Source organism: Protopterus annectens, chromosome 17.part0, assembly GCF_019279795.1.
Source record: "Protopterus annectens isolate FY-2018-M chromosome 17.part0, PAN1.0, whole genome shotgun sequence".
Taxonomy (NCBI): domain Eukaryota; kingdom Metazoa; phylum Chordata; order Ceratodontiformes; family Protopteridae; genus Protopterus; species Protopterus annectens.
Genome location: NC_056751.1, coordinates 237,217,027 through 237,236,567, shown reverse-complemented (window position 1 = coordinate 237,236,567; position 19,541 = coordinate 237,217,027). Strand labels below are relative to the sequence as shown.

Sequence of the window (19,541 nt, the reverse complement as noted above, 5' to 3'; positions counted from 1 at the left end):
CCTTCTGATCCTTGTTATAAAAAGCTTCAATAAAATGTTCTGAAAAAAAACTCAAGAAAAATACTAACATGGAAAATAAATTGATGATATAGAGAGATATATGATGGTATAATTAGTGAAATAATATTATTATGTAAATTCATGAGGGAATTTACCAAAAGTGATTAAAGCAATTAAAGTAAGGAAAAAGTGGTCTGCTAAAATAGTAGAGTATAAGGATTTCCTATGCAGGCTTTAATAAAAAAAGTTATCAGTAAAGGGGAATATATCGTATAAAAAGAAAACTGAAAGTGTGTCTTTATTTCATAGGGAGGAAGAGACAGTAGAGCACTTTTTTGAAATGTAAAAGAGTGGTGAAACTCTGGGAAAACGTTGTTTGAAAATGTTTTAGAATAATCATAACAAGATAGATATATGAAGGTCTCTCTGAACACCATTATATTGGGCAACTTCAACTACCCAAACATAAATTGGGAGCATTACTCTAGCTCCAACACCCTTGCCCAAAGGTTCCTAGAATTCATAAACTCAAATGCTGTGGAACAACTTGTTACCACTCCCACAAGAGGGGAAAACATACTGGACCTGATCATCACCAACATGGGGACTCTGTGCTCCAGACCAGAAGTGTATCCCTCACTGGTAAGATCAGACCATAAACTGATCTCACTGGATATTCACATCCTGACCCCACCCCCTGCCCAGAAAACCACAGTGAAAAACTTCTCTAAAGCAAATTTCACACTCCTCAAAACCGAGGTGGAATCCTTTAAAGTCCCCGGGCCTGTGGAAAATACGGCCCAGACCGCAGAATCCTTTATAAATGCATTCTATGAATACCTTCAGGACTGCATGGATCATGCAATCCCAAATAAAACCAAGACCCAATCCTCCAAAGGCAGACGACCTGTCTGGTGGACCCCAGCCATAAACAAACTATACAATAGAAGGAGGAAGCTACTACATGATAGAGCAAAATCCCAAAAAGGAAGGCATCTCTGATCAGTATTAGCAAAAACTAAGGGCAGTCATAAAATCGCCAAAGGCCAGCTTCGAGAGAAAAATTGCACAGGACACTAAGGATAATCACAAGGCTTTCTTTAGTTATGTTAGGAACCTGGGTGGAATTCCCAGATATGCTCAGAATTAGTCCAAAATGGCAAAAATACACTGATCCCACAGACATTGCCAACATCCTAGCTGACAGGTTCAGCGCAAATTCTCCCCTCCCACCAAAAGGGCAAATATCTATCCCAGCATAGTGCTGCCCCCCTGACATCTCAGCCGCTCAGGTGGGAGCCACCCTCTCCAAAGCAAAAAACACAGCATCAATGGGACCAGACGGTGTCCCAGGCTGCGTCCTACATGAACTCCAAGAAGAGCTAAACCCAAACATAAAACTACTGTTCAATCTCAGCCTTACTACAGGATATGTACCCAAAGGGTGGCGTACAGCAACAGTGGTCCCTTTCCACAAAGGTGGTGCCTCAACGGATCCTGGAAACTATCGCCCCATAAGCCTGACTAGCTTGGTCTGCAAAGCTATGGAAAGGATCATCATGGACCTCATAAATAAAGATATTGGGGACCTACAGACACTGGATCCTACCCAGTTTGGCTTTGTTAAGGCAGATCCTGCCTCTTAAACCTGGTTGATTTCTTTGAAACAGTCACCAAGGCCATTGACGAAGGGAAGGTTGTCCACACAGCCTATCTGGACCTCGCAAAAGCCTTTGATACAATACCCCACTCGGGCATTATAGATAAGCTCACCAGCTTAAATATAAACCCCTATGTCACTAGATGGGTTGCAAATTGGCTCAAGGACAGAACCCACATGGTTAGAATTGCTGGAGCCATGTCAGACTCCAAACCAGTTACAAGTGGCGTCCCACAAGGCTCAGTCCTGGGACCTCTCTTGTTTGGAATATATTTCTCGGAGGTACAGGCCAACACGGAAGGACTGTGGCTGACCAAGTTCGCAGATGACTGCAAACTGGGCACCATAATCGACTCTCCAGCCAACACAAGCATCCTCCAAAAGGGCCTCGAGAAACAGACAACTGGTGCCAGAGCCATGGCTCAAGCTAAATGCCAAAAGTGTATAGTCATCCCCTTTGGCAAAAACAAAGTGCTCACAAATTACCACATAGGTGGTAATCCATTAAGTACAGAAGAAGTAATTAGGGACCTGGGGACCCAAGTTGATAGCAATCTCTCATTTGACAACCACGTGGCCAAAGTGGTTAGAAAAACATTTTATATAGCCCACCTAATCATGAAGGGATTCACATCTAGATTAGGGGAGGTCATCGTGCCTCTTTACTCATCCCTCATCAGGCCCATAATTGAGTACAACGCCCCTTTTGGGATGTACCGTACCAAACACCTGCAGCAACTGGAAAGACCCCAAAAGTACCTCACCAAGAGGATCAAAGGGCTCAAACAGATGCCATATGCTGCCCGGTTAAAGAAACTCCAGCTCTACTCAGTGGCATACCGCCTGCTCAGAGGTGACCTGTGCCTGACGTATAAGGCCATGTCCAACCCGGAATTAAGGGACATGCTGCACCTCAAAAAATCCAAATCCCATCGAGCTACACGCTCGAGAGACTTGAACCTCAGCACTGAAATAAATAGGACATGCTGGAGGGACAGATTCATAACCCAGAGGCTCCCTTCACTCTGGAATAAAATCCCACTCGAGGTTAGGCAGAGTCCCTCATTGACTCTCTTCAAGAGGAATCTTGATGAGTGGATGGGAGATCGTGAGGTTTACTGGTATCACTTCTGTGTCACTGTTAGACAGAGGCACAGTATACTAACTCAAAAAGGGCATAGCAAAATTAATTTAAAATGGGTGGCGAAGCCAAACACAGTCTGGCTAGGCTTATAAATGCCCTAGGGCAGATAGCCTAGTATGAACCTATGAACCTATGATGGATTATAAATGTATATTATAAGAATATGAAGAATATATGAGAAGATAAGATATGAATTTATTTTTTTGTAATACGAGTTTGGAATTGAAAGAAATTTTGTTTAATGGGAAATGGATTTTGGCAGATATATTGAAAAAAGGCCAAATTAGAGGTTCTATGTTAAGGCCTTTCTGTTGGTTTAAAAATCCTTTTTTGTTCCTACCGCCCCAAATTTAAAAAAGGGCAAGGGCTTTTGAAAAAGGCTGGGTTTTGGGGAATACCTCCTGTTCTGAATGTGGTGGAAGATGTTTTGCAGAGGCTTCCTGAACCCTGATTCTTTGCCTCCTGCCCCAGTTAAACCAGATAGGTACTATAGGGTGCCTGAAGCTCATAAGTATCTTTTTAAGAGTCCTAGGGCAGACCGGGAGACTGTTTCTCAAGGGCCTAAAGGTGTTAAGGCCTCTGTTGTTAAAATCCTGTTCCTCCTGATAAAGAGGGAAGGGCATTGCAAAGATGGGGAAAGAAAGTGAATACTTCTACCACTTTAGCCATGAGGGCTTGAATTGCCAGTTTCACATGTTAAAATATCAAAATTATCTCCTTTCACAATTGAAGTCTAAGGTGGATGCTCTGGCGGAAGGTATTGAGTGTAAAGAGTTGCAGGATTTAGTTCATGTGTCTGAACAGGTGGGTAAGCATTCTTTGCAATGTGGTTTTGATGCTGTGCAGGCCTCCTCGAGGGTGGCTGCCACTGGTTCTGTTCTTCGTAGCACGCCTGGTTGAGGGATCAGAATTTAGCTGAGCATGTTAAGACAAGGATTTTGGATGCTCCTTTACAGTCTGATGTGTTGTTTGGTTCGCCTGTGGAAGCAGTTTTAAAGAAAATGGAGGACAAGGCTAAGTCTATGCAAACTGTTAAAGATTTTTGCGGGTTTGCAGCCTCCAAGTTTAGTAGAAATTGGCCTACTAAGGGATGGACATATCCTGCTTATGATTCCCAGTCTAGGGGTAGGTCTAGGCGTGGTAGGGGCAGAGCTCAAGGTTCTTTTAGGCCTAGAACAGGAGTTCACCTGCTCAGACTTCTGGTGAGGGCAGGGGTCAGTCCTTTCGTAAACAGACCCAATGACATGCCTTTTCATCTGCCAGTACATTCTCTGCACGCAGCACCTTTGGGAGGAAGGCTGGCTCTTTTCAAAGAAAATTGGGATTTAATTACCCAACACAGATGGGTTTTGGATATCATTCACCACGGTTACAGGTTTTATTTCCATACCTTGCCTCCTTTCAAAGGCATGCCAGACATTCCTCCTCTACAAAGAAAAGAGGCTCACAAGCAAATTTCTCTGTTACTCAAAATAGGGGCCATTCAGCCGGTTCCTGTGCCAGAAAGGGGCCTAGGATTTTATTCTCGCCTGTTCCTAGTACCAAAGAAGGGGAACACGTGGAGACCAATTTTGGATTTATCTATCCTCAACACTTATCTGGACATTCCCAAGTTCAAAATGTTGGCGTTACAACAGCTTTTACCTCTGCTGGGCAAAGTTCACTGGATGGTAACTTTAGATCTCAAGGAAGCTTACCTTCATGTGCCTATCAGACTAAGTTGCAGGAAGTATCTGCATTTTCGAGCTGGAAATTCTCATTATCAGTTCTCTGCATTGCCCTTTGGCTTATCTACTCCGCCCCGAGTATTCACAAAGGTTCTGGCTCCAGTGATAGCTTACTTCAGGCTAAAAGGAATTCAAATCTATCCTTACTTGGACGACTGCCTGATTCTGGCTCAAGAAAAGGAAGACCTTCTACAGCATTTGGAATATGTGATAGCAGTGCTAAGATGCCTAGGGTATTCTGTGAACGAAATAAAGTCCAGTCTAGTACCCTCTCAAGACATGTGCTTTCTGGGTGTGAGACTGAATACAGCAGCCCAGATGGCCTTTTTAACCCCGGACAAACAAAAGAATCTTTCCATTTACTTTCATCAACTATCTCTTCAGTCCGGGCTGACTGCAAGGACAGTCCTTCAAGCCTTAGGGTTCATGGCATCTTGTATTCTGGTGCTTCCCAATGCCAAACTGCATATGAGGAAGCTGCAATGGTATCTCAAAAATGTATGGACACAGCACTGCCAGGATTTGGACACTGTCATTCAAATAATACCTTGCATTCAAAAGGAATTTTTTGTGGTGGGCTCAGGAATGTCACCTAAACAAGGGACTCTCTGTGACCCGGCCAGAGGCGAGTCAGATTCTAACGACAGATGCCTCAGACATTGCTTGGGAGCTCATCTAAATGGAAAGTGGATACAAGACAAGTGGCCTGCCAGACTACAGCATCTACATATCAACATGAAGGAGATGTTAGCAGTCCAGTTTGCATTAATGGCTTTCAAGGAGTTACTTCTTCCAGGGCAGGTGTTGATTCTAACAGACAACACAACTGTCATGTGGTACATCAACAAACAAGGGGAACACATTCTTACCCTAGGGCAGGCAAGCAATGATTTTATGGGAGACTGCCTCAGCTTGCAACTAACTCTTCAGGCAAGGTTTCTGCCGGAGCACAGAACTCCTTAGCAGATGTGTTAAGCAGACAAATCATGGATCCCCACGAGTGGAAACTGGATCTTCATGTATTTCAAATTGACAGTGTCATGGGGAACTCCAGACATAGATCTGTTCGCTTCTCCACTAAACCACCAGCTGCCAAAGTTTTGCACAAAGAGGTTTCATCACACAGCTTGGAAAGTGGATGCTCTTTCTTTCAGTTGGAAAAATCTTCATGTGTATGCCTTTCCACCTCTGCCTCTTCTCCCAAAGGTGCTCTAAAGGTCAGACAAGACAAGCCAAGGATGATTTTAATAGCTCCAGATTGGCCTCGCAACACTGGTACCCATTACTGAGGAGTCTGGTAAGGAAGCCTCCATGGCCTTTACCTTTGATTCCACACCTGTTGTCTCAGAGGGACGGTCATCTGCTCAATGTCAAGCTTCACTCTCTTCATCTAACAGCCTGGCATATTCTGTTTTGAAACACAGCAGGTCTCAACTTCCTCAACAAGTTTTAAATGTGATTATGGAAGCCAGAAGACCTAGTACAAGGAAAGTGTATGCAGAAAAATGGAAGAGATTTTTATTTTGGAGTGCAGCAAAGAATTTGGAGATTTCTGAGCCTAATTTGAGTGTGGCTCTTCAATATCTTACTGAGTTATTGGACAAAGGTTTGTCTTTCTCTTCCATTAAGATTCATGCTGCAGCAATTTCAGCTCACTATGATTGTGACCCACCATTGTTTTCGCATCCTTTGTTCAAGCAATTTCTTAGAGGGGCAAAGAATATAAGACCCCCACGTAGAGCTCCTACTCCTGCTTGGGATCTCAATTTTGTGTTGGAGAAACTTACTCTACAACCTTTTGAGCCTGCGGCTACTGCTGAATTGAAATACTTGTCATGGAAGACTGCTTTTTTGTTGGCCATTACTTCTGCAAGAAGGGTTTCTGAATTGCAGGCCCTTATGGCGGTAGAGCCTTTTTTGATTTTCCATAAGGATAGGGTATCATTACGTACTAATCCTTCCTTTATGCCTAAGGTGGTTTCTAGTGTGGCTTTAAACCAAACTATTCATTTGCCTACTTTCTATGCAGATCCCCAAAATAAGGGGGAAAAGATTTTGCACACTTTAGATGTACACAGGCAGTTGCGTTATTATTTAAGCAGGACTAAGGATTTTAGGCAGTCTCAGCAGTTGTTTGTTTCTTTTGCTTTGAGTTCTCAGGGCAAGCCTGTGTCAAAACAAACTATTTCTAAGTGGATTGGGTTTTGCATTGCATTTTGTTATTCCCATCATGGCAAGGAGATTCCAGCTGGGATTAGGCCTCATTCCACTAGGGCTACTGCCACTTCAACAGCATTTCTAAGGGGTGGCAACTAAGGATATTTTGGAGGCAGCTACTTGGAGTTCAGTGCATACTTTCTCTAAGCATTACCACCTTCCTCTCTACTCTAAATCTAGGGCTGGTTTTGCCACAGCTATTTTGCAAGGCATGTTGTCAGCTCCTGCTTCTTTATGATTTGCCAGCCTCCCTTACCTCTGCTTTGGGATTCTACCCAATTGTTAGGACTGCAGCAATGTGGAATGAAGAACATAGTACAGTTTTGTACCTACCATAAATGTAGATGTTCGAGGATCCACATTGCTGCAGTCACCTCCTTCCCCTCTGTGTTTAGGGGTGGTTGTGTGGGTGAGGTTATACTCTGTAATTTGTATATATTGTACATATTTTTGGTGCAGGAGTGTTTGGTGTTTTGGTTTTGGCCTTGTCTTTTAGGGTCTTCTGACATCTGGGGCAAGAAAAGACTGAGGATATGGCGTCGTCATGCGCATTAGTACCCTGGCGCTGGCGTCAGACTAATCTGCACGATACTTGTTTCGGGCCGACTGGACAGCGGACTACCCAATATTAGGACTGCAGCAATGTGGGAACATCTACATTTATGGTAGGTACAAAACTGTACCACCACTCCAAACAGATGGGGCCTCAGGTTTTCAAGTGGCGCCCCACAAGGCTCAGTTCTGGTACCTCTCTTGTTTCGAATATATTTCTCGGAGGTACAGGCCAACACGGAAGGACTGTGGCTGACCAAGTTCGCAGATGACTGCAAACTGGGCACCATAATCGACTTTCCAGCCAACACAAGCATCCTCCAAAAGGGCCTCAGAGAAACAGACAACTGGTGCCAGAGCCATGGCCTCAAGCTAAACGCCAAAAAGTGTATAGTCATCCCCTTTGGCAAAAACAAGTGCCCACAAATTACCACATAGGTGGTAATCCATTAAGTACAGAAGAAGTAATTAGGGACCTGGGGACCCAAGTTGATAGCAATCTCTCATTTGACAACCACGTGACCAAAGTGGTTAGAAAAACATTTTATATAGCCCACCTAATCATGAAGGGATTCACATCTAGATTAGGGAGGTCATCGTCCTCTTTACTCATCCCTCATCAGGCCCATAATTGAGTACAACGCCTTTGGGATGTACCGTACTCAAACACCTGCAGCAACTGGAAAGACCCCAAAAGTACATCACCAAGAGGATCAAAGGGCTCAAACAGATGCCATATGCTGCCCGTTAAAGAAACTCCAGCTCTACTCAGTGGCATACCGCCTGCTCAGAGGTGACCTGTGCCTGACGTATAAGGCCATGTCCAACCCGAATTAAGGGACATGCTGCACCTCAAAAATCCAAATCCCATCGAAGCTACACGCCGAGAGACTTGAACCTCAGCACTGAAATAAATAGGACATGCTGAAGGGACAGATTCATAACCCAGAGGCTCCTTCACTCTGGAATAAAATCCCAGTCCAGGTTAGGCAGAGTCCCTCATTGACTCTCTTCAAGAGGAATCTTGATGAGTGGATGGGAGATCGTAGGTTTACCCCGGGTATCACTTCTGTGTCACTGTTAGACAGAGGCACAGTATACTAACCTCGAAAAAGGGCATAGCAAAATTAATTTAAAATGGGTGGCGAAAGCCAAACACAGTCTGGCTAGGCTTATAAATGCCCTAGGGCAGATAGCCTAGTATGAACCTATGAACCTATGATGGATTATAAATGTATATTATAAGAATATGAAGAATATGTGAGAAGATAAGATATGAATTTATTTTTTTGTAATATGAGTTTGGAATTGAAAGAAATTTTGTTTAATGGGAAATGGATTTTGGCAGATATATTGAAAAAAAACTGATTGTAGAAGAAAGAATGTGGGACAATTATGTAAGAATAACAATTAGGATGTAAGAAAAATGATAGTGAAGGTTAGAAATGTGTTTGTAATTATGTGCATTTTGTAAATATGTAATTTTTTTTTATGTTGCCTTAAATAAAGGACCACAAATTTTCGATAGCTGTTGTGGGAGCTTTAACATCCACCAGAGCTTCCAGCACTCCAAACAGATGGGGCCTCAGTTTAATGTCTCATCCAAAGGTGGCACACTAAGGACTGCAACACTCCCCTTATGCTGCACTGTAGTGTCAACATCCAAGCTACCTGATGTGGGAATGTAACCCTTCAGCCTTCTGCAGCAAAGGCAAGTGGGCTACCTGTTACATCACTGACCGTGCTAATTGGCAATGGAATCTTTAATTAAATGTGTGTGTAAGGGAAACTATTTTTAGAAATGAATGAAAGACAAAAGAATCTGTGAGAGTACGATTACATTTTTTTGTATAAAAATGTGATGGAGGCGATACAAGAACTGGAGATAATTAACATGGAGAGTAGCAAGGATTAAGGCTTTCCAAAAGGATAAGTAAAAGTTTAGATGACATTTTAGACAAAGGTATGTTATTTGTTTATTTTGTTTAGTATCTATTTCTCAGGAAAGACTGACTGAGATGCCAAGTATGCCCTTTCTGTGCAGGCACAAGGATAAATGTTCCACTGAGCGTAAATATTGTAAGAGCGGTCAAAACATTATTAACAATATTACAGCACAAGGTGAAAGTAGAACACTTGTCATAGCAAGGACAACAAATGCAACACTTTTGTCACCACAAATATAACACAAGCAAGTATAGGATCTGTAACATAAGTATTCTTGTGAAAGAAATGGGTAAATATTGAGGGTGAGTTTTCTACCTGTTGCGCCACAGATACTGGCCTGGAGAGTATAGAGCTTGTTCCGGTTTCACTTTCACAGGGTGAAAGAAAAGGAACACTGGCTTTATTTGACTTTGGATGACTTTTTTGTTACAGTTTCTAATCTGTCTGACCATAGTAGATGCCACTGTTGCTTAAGCTATTCATGGTTTTAGTCCCCAAATAAATAATGTTCAGAGTTCTGGAGACTTAAGGACTGAAAAACACTCACAGCTGCAGCACTAGCCTTAAACTATTATCTTATCACAAAGTTAACTTTGGGGAGATTATTTGTTGCAGCCTGCACAGCTTTTATTTTGTTCCTGTTTAAAAATGCAACATCTTGCTAGCTCCATGTAGAGGGAAGGTGCCCTGATTATGACTTGGATAATAACCCAGGTTAATTCAGCAGTCCTGGTCTGGTTGAGCAGGCTTAGGAGGGAAAGGAATATAGGGCCCTTTAGCAACATATGAATAGAGAAATCCTCCCAAGCCACACTTCACCACCAAGATTTAAGCCGTCATCAAATACATACCTTATTCTAATTCACAAAACTCTAATTCTACACAAGAGCCACACAGCAACCAACTGTCATCTTACACTGCCTGAACATAAGATGTAATTGATTGAGGCAGCACACAGTATTTGAAAGCTTCTTGTATAAATCCATCTGTCCATCCTCAACCCCTTTTCCCATTTTTGCACATGGGGTCAGGGTGTCGCTGTTCAACAGTGTCAATCATCTAGAGCCAACAAACCACCTGAAGTCCTAATTGTTTGACCTTCTGTGGTTTATCAACACCACTTCCCTAAATAACATCTACATAATTTTCTATTAATGTTTTTTTTTCCTTTCTGCACCCTTCCTTTCTCAATTCTATTAGCTTTATGGTTATGTAACTGTGATTTCTCTGCTGTGCCTAACATTGGCCATATAAACTACAGTGGCACAGATTCTCTGTTAAAATTGCAAGCATGTTTAAAAAAATTGTAAGAGCATTGGGGAAAATAACACACCTGGATAACAGTCATCGACCATGCAGGGAAGGGTTATACCAGATGGGATGCGAGGAATGAATGGTTCATCTCAAGCTTGTGCTTGCAAGTATGCTGGATGAATCTGAGGGGCAGCCAGCACTAAACTAGGAAGTTTGCCCAAATATTGGGTATAATAAATGTAGGAAAGCATTGACCAAAATCCAAGATCTGCAATGGCAATCCCTCTGCTCTCTCTAAGTGTAAGAAGAGAATAACCTAAAACACAGATGTGTGTTTCTATCTAATGTTACAAGAGGGAAAGAAATGTTTGCCTTGGAAGAAGGGTGAAGATGGAAATAATGGGACATTTTAATACCTAATAGTAATCCACAGAGTTTGAGATGGGTCAATTCATTCTGAATAGAAGATGTAAAAGCAAGAAGCTACTTCAATGTCGATGTCTTAGGTAGGCTAGCAAGTGTGTGTGTGTGTGTGTGTGTGTGTGTGTGTGTGTGTGTGTGTGTGTGTGTGTGTATAGAAATATGTGCCCACAAGTATATACAATATACATACATTTGTACATGTATAGGTGTTTATTTTCTGTCAGAAAAATGGCTGGATGATGTGATGAAATTGCAGGTGTGTATTGTGATCTGAATTTAAGAATATATATATATGGGGCGGGTATTGCAGGTATTTGTGTGAATATTTATCTGCCTATTTAGCTACATAAATATACTTATACAGTTCTTTATATACATATATATATATATATATATATATATATATATATATATATATATGTGTGTGTGTGTGTGTGTGTGTGTGTGTATGTATGTATATATGTATATATATATATATATATATATATATATATATATATATATATATATATATATATGGTGCTGCGGTAGCATGGTCACCTCACAGTAAGACGCTGTCCGGTTCGATTCTCAGTTAGAGCGTCTTTTGTGTGGAGACATGCGTGAATGGGCATACCTTCATTGAAGGTTGTGCGTCAGGGCTGGTAACTCGGCACGTAAAAATCAACTACCAATCATTAGCGGACCGGAGTTCCACTGTGGGGACCCCTAACCAGGAAAAGCCGAAAGACACAACAACATATATATATATATATATATATATATATATATATATATATATAACACCAAAGGCAGTCCAAAACCAAGAAACCAACTAAAGCACAACAAAAGAACTTGGCGGCACTACTCCAGACCAAGAACAAGCTGACAAAAATGATCACAACACTAAACATTTAGTGCTTTCATTCCTATTTATTTATACAGAACTTCATCAGAAAATAAACCTTTTCACTACAAAGCACATTTATATCTGTTTCTTCTCTACCATCACATCCAATAGCACAGAGCATCTAATTAAATAATTACTTGACTGAATCAGTTACCTGAATTGTTTAATTAAATGGTTCAATTAAATGAATAGTCCACTTACAAAAATAAATAAATGAAGTAGTGCTGTTAAAAGTGGAAATGTTTTTAAATAAAAAATACCCAAATGTAAGAATGTTATATAAATAACACATGCTATACACTCACAAATGGATAAATTTGTCACAGCGTATTACCCTAAATACATTTTAAATACATTCTGAATACAACATTAATGCACAGTCTAAGCACCAAATAAACCACTTTAAACCTGTTTGAGATAGGAAATATACAAGTGCATTTAAATATGAATAAAAATATATATAATGAAAATATCAAGTATTCAAAACCTATAAAATCCTATACTTGAGCAAACTGTTAATGTTTATATGGTCATTAAGACCTGGAGGCAGATCTGCCCTCAATTGAACTTGACACAGTAACTCATGTGTTTCAAGCAACTTATTACATCCATTAATAAAAATAAATTCTTGAACATGCTCAAGAACAACAAAAATGAAATGTTCTAAAACCATTGCAAACTACTCATGTGTTTCAAGCAACCTGTTACATCCATTAATACAAATAAATTCTTGAACATGCTCAAGAACAACAAAAATGAAATGTTTTAAAACCATTGCAAACTAAACTGCGCTTGCTAAGTGCATTTAATGCACTTTTATCTTTGATGGCTTTCATGTGCTCCCAAACTCTTAATTTTAAGAGATCTGATGCTTTTTTCCAGCAAAAAAGCCATGACAGGTACTGCGAAGACTAACATGAACTATATTTTTGCTGAGACGATTGTAATGACCTTTGCTTGTAACTGCCTTATCTAAATGGGGGAAATGTATTGTGCTATTACATATAAACCTGTATTGTTTACAAAAGCAACATCCGAAGGTGCCCATTTTGGGTAAACTAAACTTGATGTCATTGTAGGGGTGAAATTCAAGTAATATCTTAAGATTGGGGGATTTCTTAATAATAAAACAAGGCTTATCCCCTATAACTTTAACCAACTCAGGGTTTCCCATAATAATTTTCCAATTAGATGTTACTATGCTTCTAATCACAGTACTGTCTTTAGAAATTATAACTGGCAAGGCAAGTGTCTTGTCATTTTCGAAACAATAATGTTGATATTTGTCATTGTGACCATCACAATCATTCTCAAATAACTTTCTGGCCACTGAACCCATTTTTTAATATCGGACTAAACTTGTCACCCCTATGTTTATTAACTTCTTTAGCTATGTTTTTCAATCTCTCTTCAGGACACTTCTTTCAAGAAATAAATCTGAGATGTATTTCACATCATCTCTGAAATTTATATCTTCACTAGTAATATGACTAGCCCTAATCAATTGACCCTTAAAAATGTTAAATTTCATAAACTTCAGATGGGCAGTACTGAAATGTAAGTAATTATTCCTAAAGGTATTTTTTTCTATGTATAGCAGTGTGAAAACACTTAGTTTCTAAATGAATAGAAAGATCTAAAAAATTCACTTTTTCACCAGCATCCTCAATAGTAAACTTTAACCAAGGCAGATTAGTGATTTTCACACCTTTGTGCAAGACTTAAACACCAATTGCAATTGCACTGCACCAAATAAAAAACAAATCATCAATAAAGTCTCCTATACTAACACACGTTAAAACAATTGATGAGTCTTTAAATGTACACATTCCCACCAACATAGTACTAAGTTAGCAAATGATGGTGCTACATGAGCACCCATAGCTACTCCTGCTTTCTGTTTGTATATTTCATTACCAAACACATAAAAAATGTTGTCCAAAACTCATTTCATCAGTTTTTCATATAAGTTGACAGTAATGTTGTCTAACTTAGCAACTCGGGAAAGATATAATTTCATAAATTCAACCCCATCTGCTACTTCAATAGCTGTATATAAGGAGACAACATTTACAGTGCATAGCAATCTCTCTTTACCCTGAAACTGATAGTGTCTCAGGTGATCTAACAAGGACCATTGGTCTTTGATGTAAAACTAATTTTTCTGTACTATGGGATTTAACATTTTGTCCGAATAATAAGAAATGGCTGTAGTCTTGTATCTAGGACTGGACACAATAGGTCTAAAAGGAGGACGAGCTTGATTTTTCTGAATTTTAGGTATACTGAATATTTTACCTAATTCAGGCTTGTCTACAGTCAAAAATTCATATAATCCATAGTTAATATATTTCTGATTGAGTAAATAAAATAATTCACAATCAGTTTTATTAAAACTCTTACGAAACTTTTATTAACTTTTTCATAAAAATTTACATTTGACAACATGCACATAATTTCAGACCTATAGTTTTCCTCTTCCATAACTACTAGGCCACAACGTTTATCTGCGTTCCTATATTTTAAATGCTTATAGGACCTTAAACCTTTGATGGCATAATTTTGAGTTTTACTTGCAACATTGTATGTCTGAACAGTTGATTTGCTCCTACATGATTTATCAAAGTCTGCTTCGCACGACTTGGCAAACACATTTAAAGTCATATTTAAATTGGGGTTAAATGTACTAGGGTTACTAACAGGTTTTTCTGTACTAGTTTCTTTAACTTGCTGGAAAATGTATTTAAGATTTAATTTTCTAACATATAATTTAAAGCCAAGAATGAGGTCAGCGTATTTTACTCTATCCAAAGGCATAAAATTAAAGCCTTTTGAAAGAACATCCACTTCACTTTTGGGGGAAAAAAACCTATTTTGATAAATTAAAAATAGGACATTGACAACCATTTAATGTCCTTTCCCTTTGCCTCTCTGCTTCCATTTGTTTGCACTGTTTGCTGCCTTTTTTTGGTATAGTGTCTGTCTTCGGTCGTGCTCCTAACTGAAAATATGCTGTTTGTACTGTGTTGTTACTACTAGTCATACTATCTTTTACTGAGTCAGATGCACTCTGCTCACTGATGTTTCTGTCTGTATGTATAGGAGCACTGGCTGTAGTAATAAACTGCCAAAATATATATATGTGTGTCTATGTATGTATGGGTTTTATATTATAACAACGAACGATCAAATGATCAAACTCTGTTACATCGACCCCTATACATCAAATCGCCAAAACAGCGAATGGCTGGAACAGCGATTTTTCCCCATGGAAAAAAATCGCTGGTCCCAAAAAAAAAAAAAAAAAAAAAAAGAACACTAAATACCACCCCCACTTAAATATACCAACTCCGAGATCGCACTACAATGGAGGAAATGGCATAACCTAGACAATGACCCAGCGATTTTTTTCCCAATCGCTGTTCGGGCCGTTCGCTGGTTTGACATTTAGGGGTCGATGTAACAGTGTTGGATCATCTGATCGTTTGCTGTTCTAAAGTAGACCCTATATGTGTATGTGTGTGTGTGTGTGTGTGTGTGTGTGTATATATATATATATATATATATATATATATATATATATATATATATATATATATATATATATATATATATATATGAATATATATATATGAATATATATACAGACATACATACATACATACAGACAGAATAAAATTTCTCATAGGTTTGTAGTTCATTTAATCCCGAAGGCTGTCTAGGAATGCTGTTTCACTGAAATTAGCTTGAGCATCTTCCCCCATCCAGTTATCAGAACTAGTTCTAAACAAATCCAAATTCAGAGACATTATAATATAAATCGGAATTTTATTCCATATCCCTAGAATAATTTGGCTAACAAATTTACTGCTTGTGTATGTTGTACATTTTTGTAGTAATGAACTTTATCTTATCTGTGGTTATTATGAGAATCTGAGGGTAGTTATATTTACATACATATATGCACTGACACCTGCGCACATGTGCATGTATCCTTGTATATATATATATATATATATATATATATATATATATGTAAGTGTATGAATATATAAAAAAAAATTCTAATCACTTTTGGTTAAATTATCTGTAGCCATTTCCCCTGTGTTGGTGCAATTCTGGAAGTAATTATAATTAAGTAAGGCATAGGCCCCCTTCTAAGTCTGCTTTCCAGAGTCACAGCAGCAGAATATAAAACCTTTTTTAAACAAAAGACTTGGAACATTAATTAAAATAGTTTTATGTTGTAGTATAACTCTTAAGCACACACTTTTGGTATCTGGGTAAGTGAACTGGTCAGTTGACAGGTTTCAGTCAAGGCCTGGGCTAACTACATAATTTAATAAAAAAAATGTTAATAGTGAAAGTACATCATACAGTAATAAAAATGTACATCAGAAGTAAATACACAAAGAAAAGGGGTTAGCAAGAAACAATATTCACAATATTTCAAGCAGTGCATAAATATGTACTGTATAGTATCTACAGAGTAGAATTCTTTTAGTAGAGTAGTGGTACCTATCAACAGTACACGCGCACTTTTTTGTTGTTGGGAATGGGGAGTGGTAATAAGTTCCAGTGAACTGAATTTGTAGTTTATCTGATGGGAAGGAAATTGAAAGCCTCTGTGGGTCAAATGTTCTCTATCTGCTGTCAAAGGTGCAGATAGCACAAGTCTAGTTCCAGAGGAGCAGAAATGTGAAGGAAATGTGATTGTAGTTTAGGACATATGAGGTAGAGGTAGGGGATAATTTATGCAGCAGTATTCAAATGGCATTGCATAAAAGTGCCATTCTCAAGAAAACATGATAAAACAGTTGCAGTTTGTTAAATGGTCTTCAAAAGCAAATTGTAGTTTTGCAACAGCTGTGCTCTGTGCAGTAGCAGGTACTTTAATGGAGCTGATTGGGGCCTCTCAAGAAACAGGCTGCAGCTCTTCCCTGGGAGGTTAGTTGGTACACACGATGCTTATTATTACACTTTATCACTTACGTTCTCTTATCTTAAAAGGAATCTGCAAAACCACAGCTTTCCTTTATATGCTTGTCAGTTGAAACTGTACTCTGAACTGTTGCAGTGAGACAGTTCCCCCGCCCCCCACCCCCACTCCAGAGACTGTTGTGTCTGTAATAGTGAAACTTAAAGAAATGTACTATTTACTTTCACTGGGGACAACTTTCCTTTTTATCACCATTTGCTGCTGAGAGAATAGTGCATCTTAACCAGAATGCAAATGGAGGCATTCTGGTTTATGTCCCGCACACAGTGTGTACTGAGCATGATTATCTATTTGAGCACTGGGGAGTGCATTACATGCCCATGTGCTGAACTGTTTCTATACAAGTGGCATAAAAGCAGCAAAACTTTCATATTTGTTATGCAGACAGGCAAAGACATTTCCAAGAGTGGTATCTAAGAGAACGTATTTTTATTTGCATGTATATGTTACTCCATTTGATTGATGACAACAAATAAGTATGCTTCAAGAAGAGTACTGTACTTGTGGTACTCTCTGGTGCATTTAAATTTTAGTAGATAGTACTTGAAAGAAGATTGATTAATAATATTTGTAAGTGGTCAACAATTTAGTAGGGAAGAATATAAACAATGTATTGTATCAGTCAAATTTTTGCTGCTGGGGAGACATATCAGCACAGTTAAATTAGATCTGTCAGGACTCTGGTAACATCCTCAACCACCCTCCCAAAAAATGGCTTTGTGAAATCACATTAACATTTGTTCTGTAGTAAGGACTCAAGATGTAAGAGTTTGTGGAGACAGACTTCGCTTAATGCCTGTGGCTGTATCATGTTGAGTGAATACATGCCCATGTTGCACTCCTTTACATAAGTTTAGTGTCTCTTTGTCAGTCATTGATGTTTGCATCCTGTATGGAGTTCTGTGAACCTCCCTCTGTCTACACACACACACACACACACACACACACACACACACAGCAAACCTGCTTTTAAAGTATTGTGTACATCTCCTTGAGTGTGTGTTTATCTCGTGTGTGTGTATGTGTGTGTGTGTGTGTGTGTATATATATATATATATATATATATATAATATATAATATATAATATATATATATATATATATAATATATATATATATATGTATATATATATATATCTTCTTTCGGCTTTTCCCGGATAGGGGTCGCCACAGCGGATCACCTGTCCGCTCATGATTGGCAGTGGAGTTTTACAGTGTCGAGTTGCTAGCCCGGCGCCTAACCTTCCATAGAAGGCACACACACGCATTCACACCTAGGGCCAATTTTAGAGAGTTCAATCCACCTGCAACATGTCTTTGGGATGTGGGAGGAAACCGGAGCACCCAGAGGAAACCCACGCGACCACAGGGAGGACATACAGACTCCGCACAGAAGGCACCCCAGCCGAGGATCAAACCGGAGAACCTCTTGCTGTGAGGCGACAATGCTAACCACTGTACCACCATATGTGTGTGTGCGTGTGTGTGTGTGTGGTTTATTATGAAAATGTAGAGTGAAGGGTTTGGTGAACACAGGAATGTCGGAAGTCATTAGGCTGCTTCCCATGTTGCCGTCCTGCATTACTGCGAGTGGTCAGTACAGCGAGTGCCACTGTGCATTCGGACATTTGTAGTCGATGTTTCAACTAGAGATCGTGCTACAGTGGGAATCGGGGAAATTACCTTTTCCCCACTGTAGTGTGATCTCTGAGTTGGAATACATAATTTTCAGGGGGCTCATGACTTGTGATTTGCAGTAATGATATGCAAATACAGTGTTAAAAGTGCAAATTCTGACCTAATTAGTTTGCAGAAAGTGGTTTTGTGAAGGCGATGTTTTGAATGGATTTTGTTGTGCTGTTTGAACAGTTGATAGTAAACTATATATATATATATATATATATATATATATATATATATATATATATATATATATATATATATATATATATGGGTTCACCACGGAATACCGAAATTCCACAATCCCGAGACTCCAAATCCCGAACACCAGAATCTCGAGATTGTGGAATCTCGAGCATTAAAAAAAAATTTAATACATCACACAAACTTTTCTGACCTGTATGCAGGGGGGCAAGCCCCCCTGCAACTTAAATATACCAACTCCGAGATCACACTACTTTCGAGATTCCGCAATCTCGAGATTCTGGTCCTCGGGATTTAGTCTCTGGATATATATATATATATATATATATATATATATATATATATATATATAGATATATAGATATATATATCTCCTTTTTTTTTTTCTTAAACATCTTCATAAAATTTACACATATAACAAAGGCAATCTGACATTTATATAAATGAAAAACATACAAAATTATATCACTTTAGTTAGTTTGTATCACAGACACAACTGAAACAGCTATAGTTGTAAACATTGTACATCACTTATAAACCATTCAGTCATTGTAACTTAAGCATTATATAGCTCATGCAAATCCTGACTCTTAAACCTATTTCCTGTTCTGTATATATTATTCCTACAATTCCTGTTTTTTTCTTATGTAGTTTGCTGCTTCCCTTTTCTAAAGATCCCAATTCCAGTTGTCTTGTCTCTGTTACTATATTCACTACTTCTAGTAAAGTTGGTCTAGACTTTGATTTCCATTTTCTAGTAATTGCTTTTCTGGCAGCACCATAATTAGACTCAACAAGGTTTTACTATGTCTAGGCAATTCTGACTTTATAGCATAACTCAAAAAA

The 19,541-nt window shown here is 38.9% G+C and overlaps 1 protein-coding gene across 2 annotated transcripts in view; it reads left to right on the top strand.

Moving 5' to 3' along the window:
* The window catches only part of TNFAIP8 (TNF alpha induced protein 8), a 653,571-nt gene that overhangs the window by 302,312 nt on the left and 331,718 nt on the right, over nt 1-19,541 (top strand). The window lies entirely within an intron of this gene.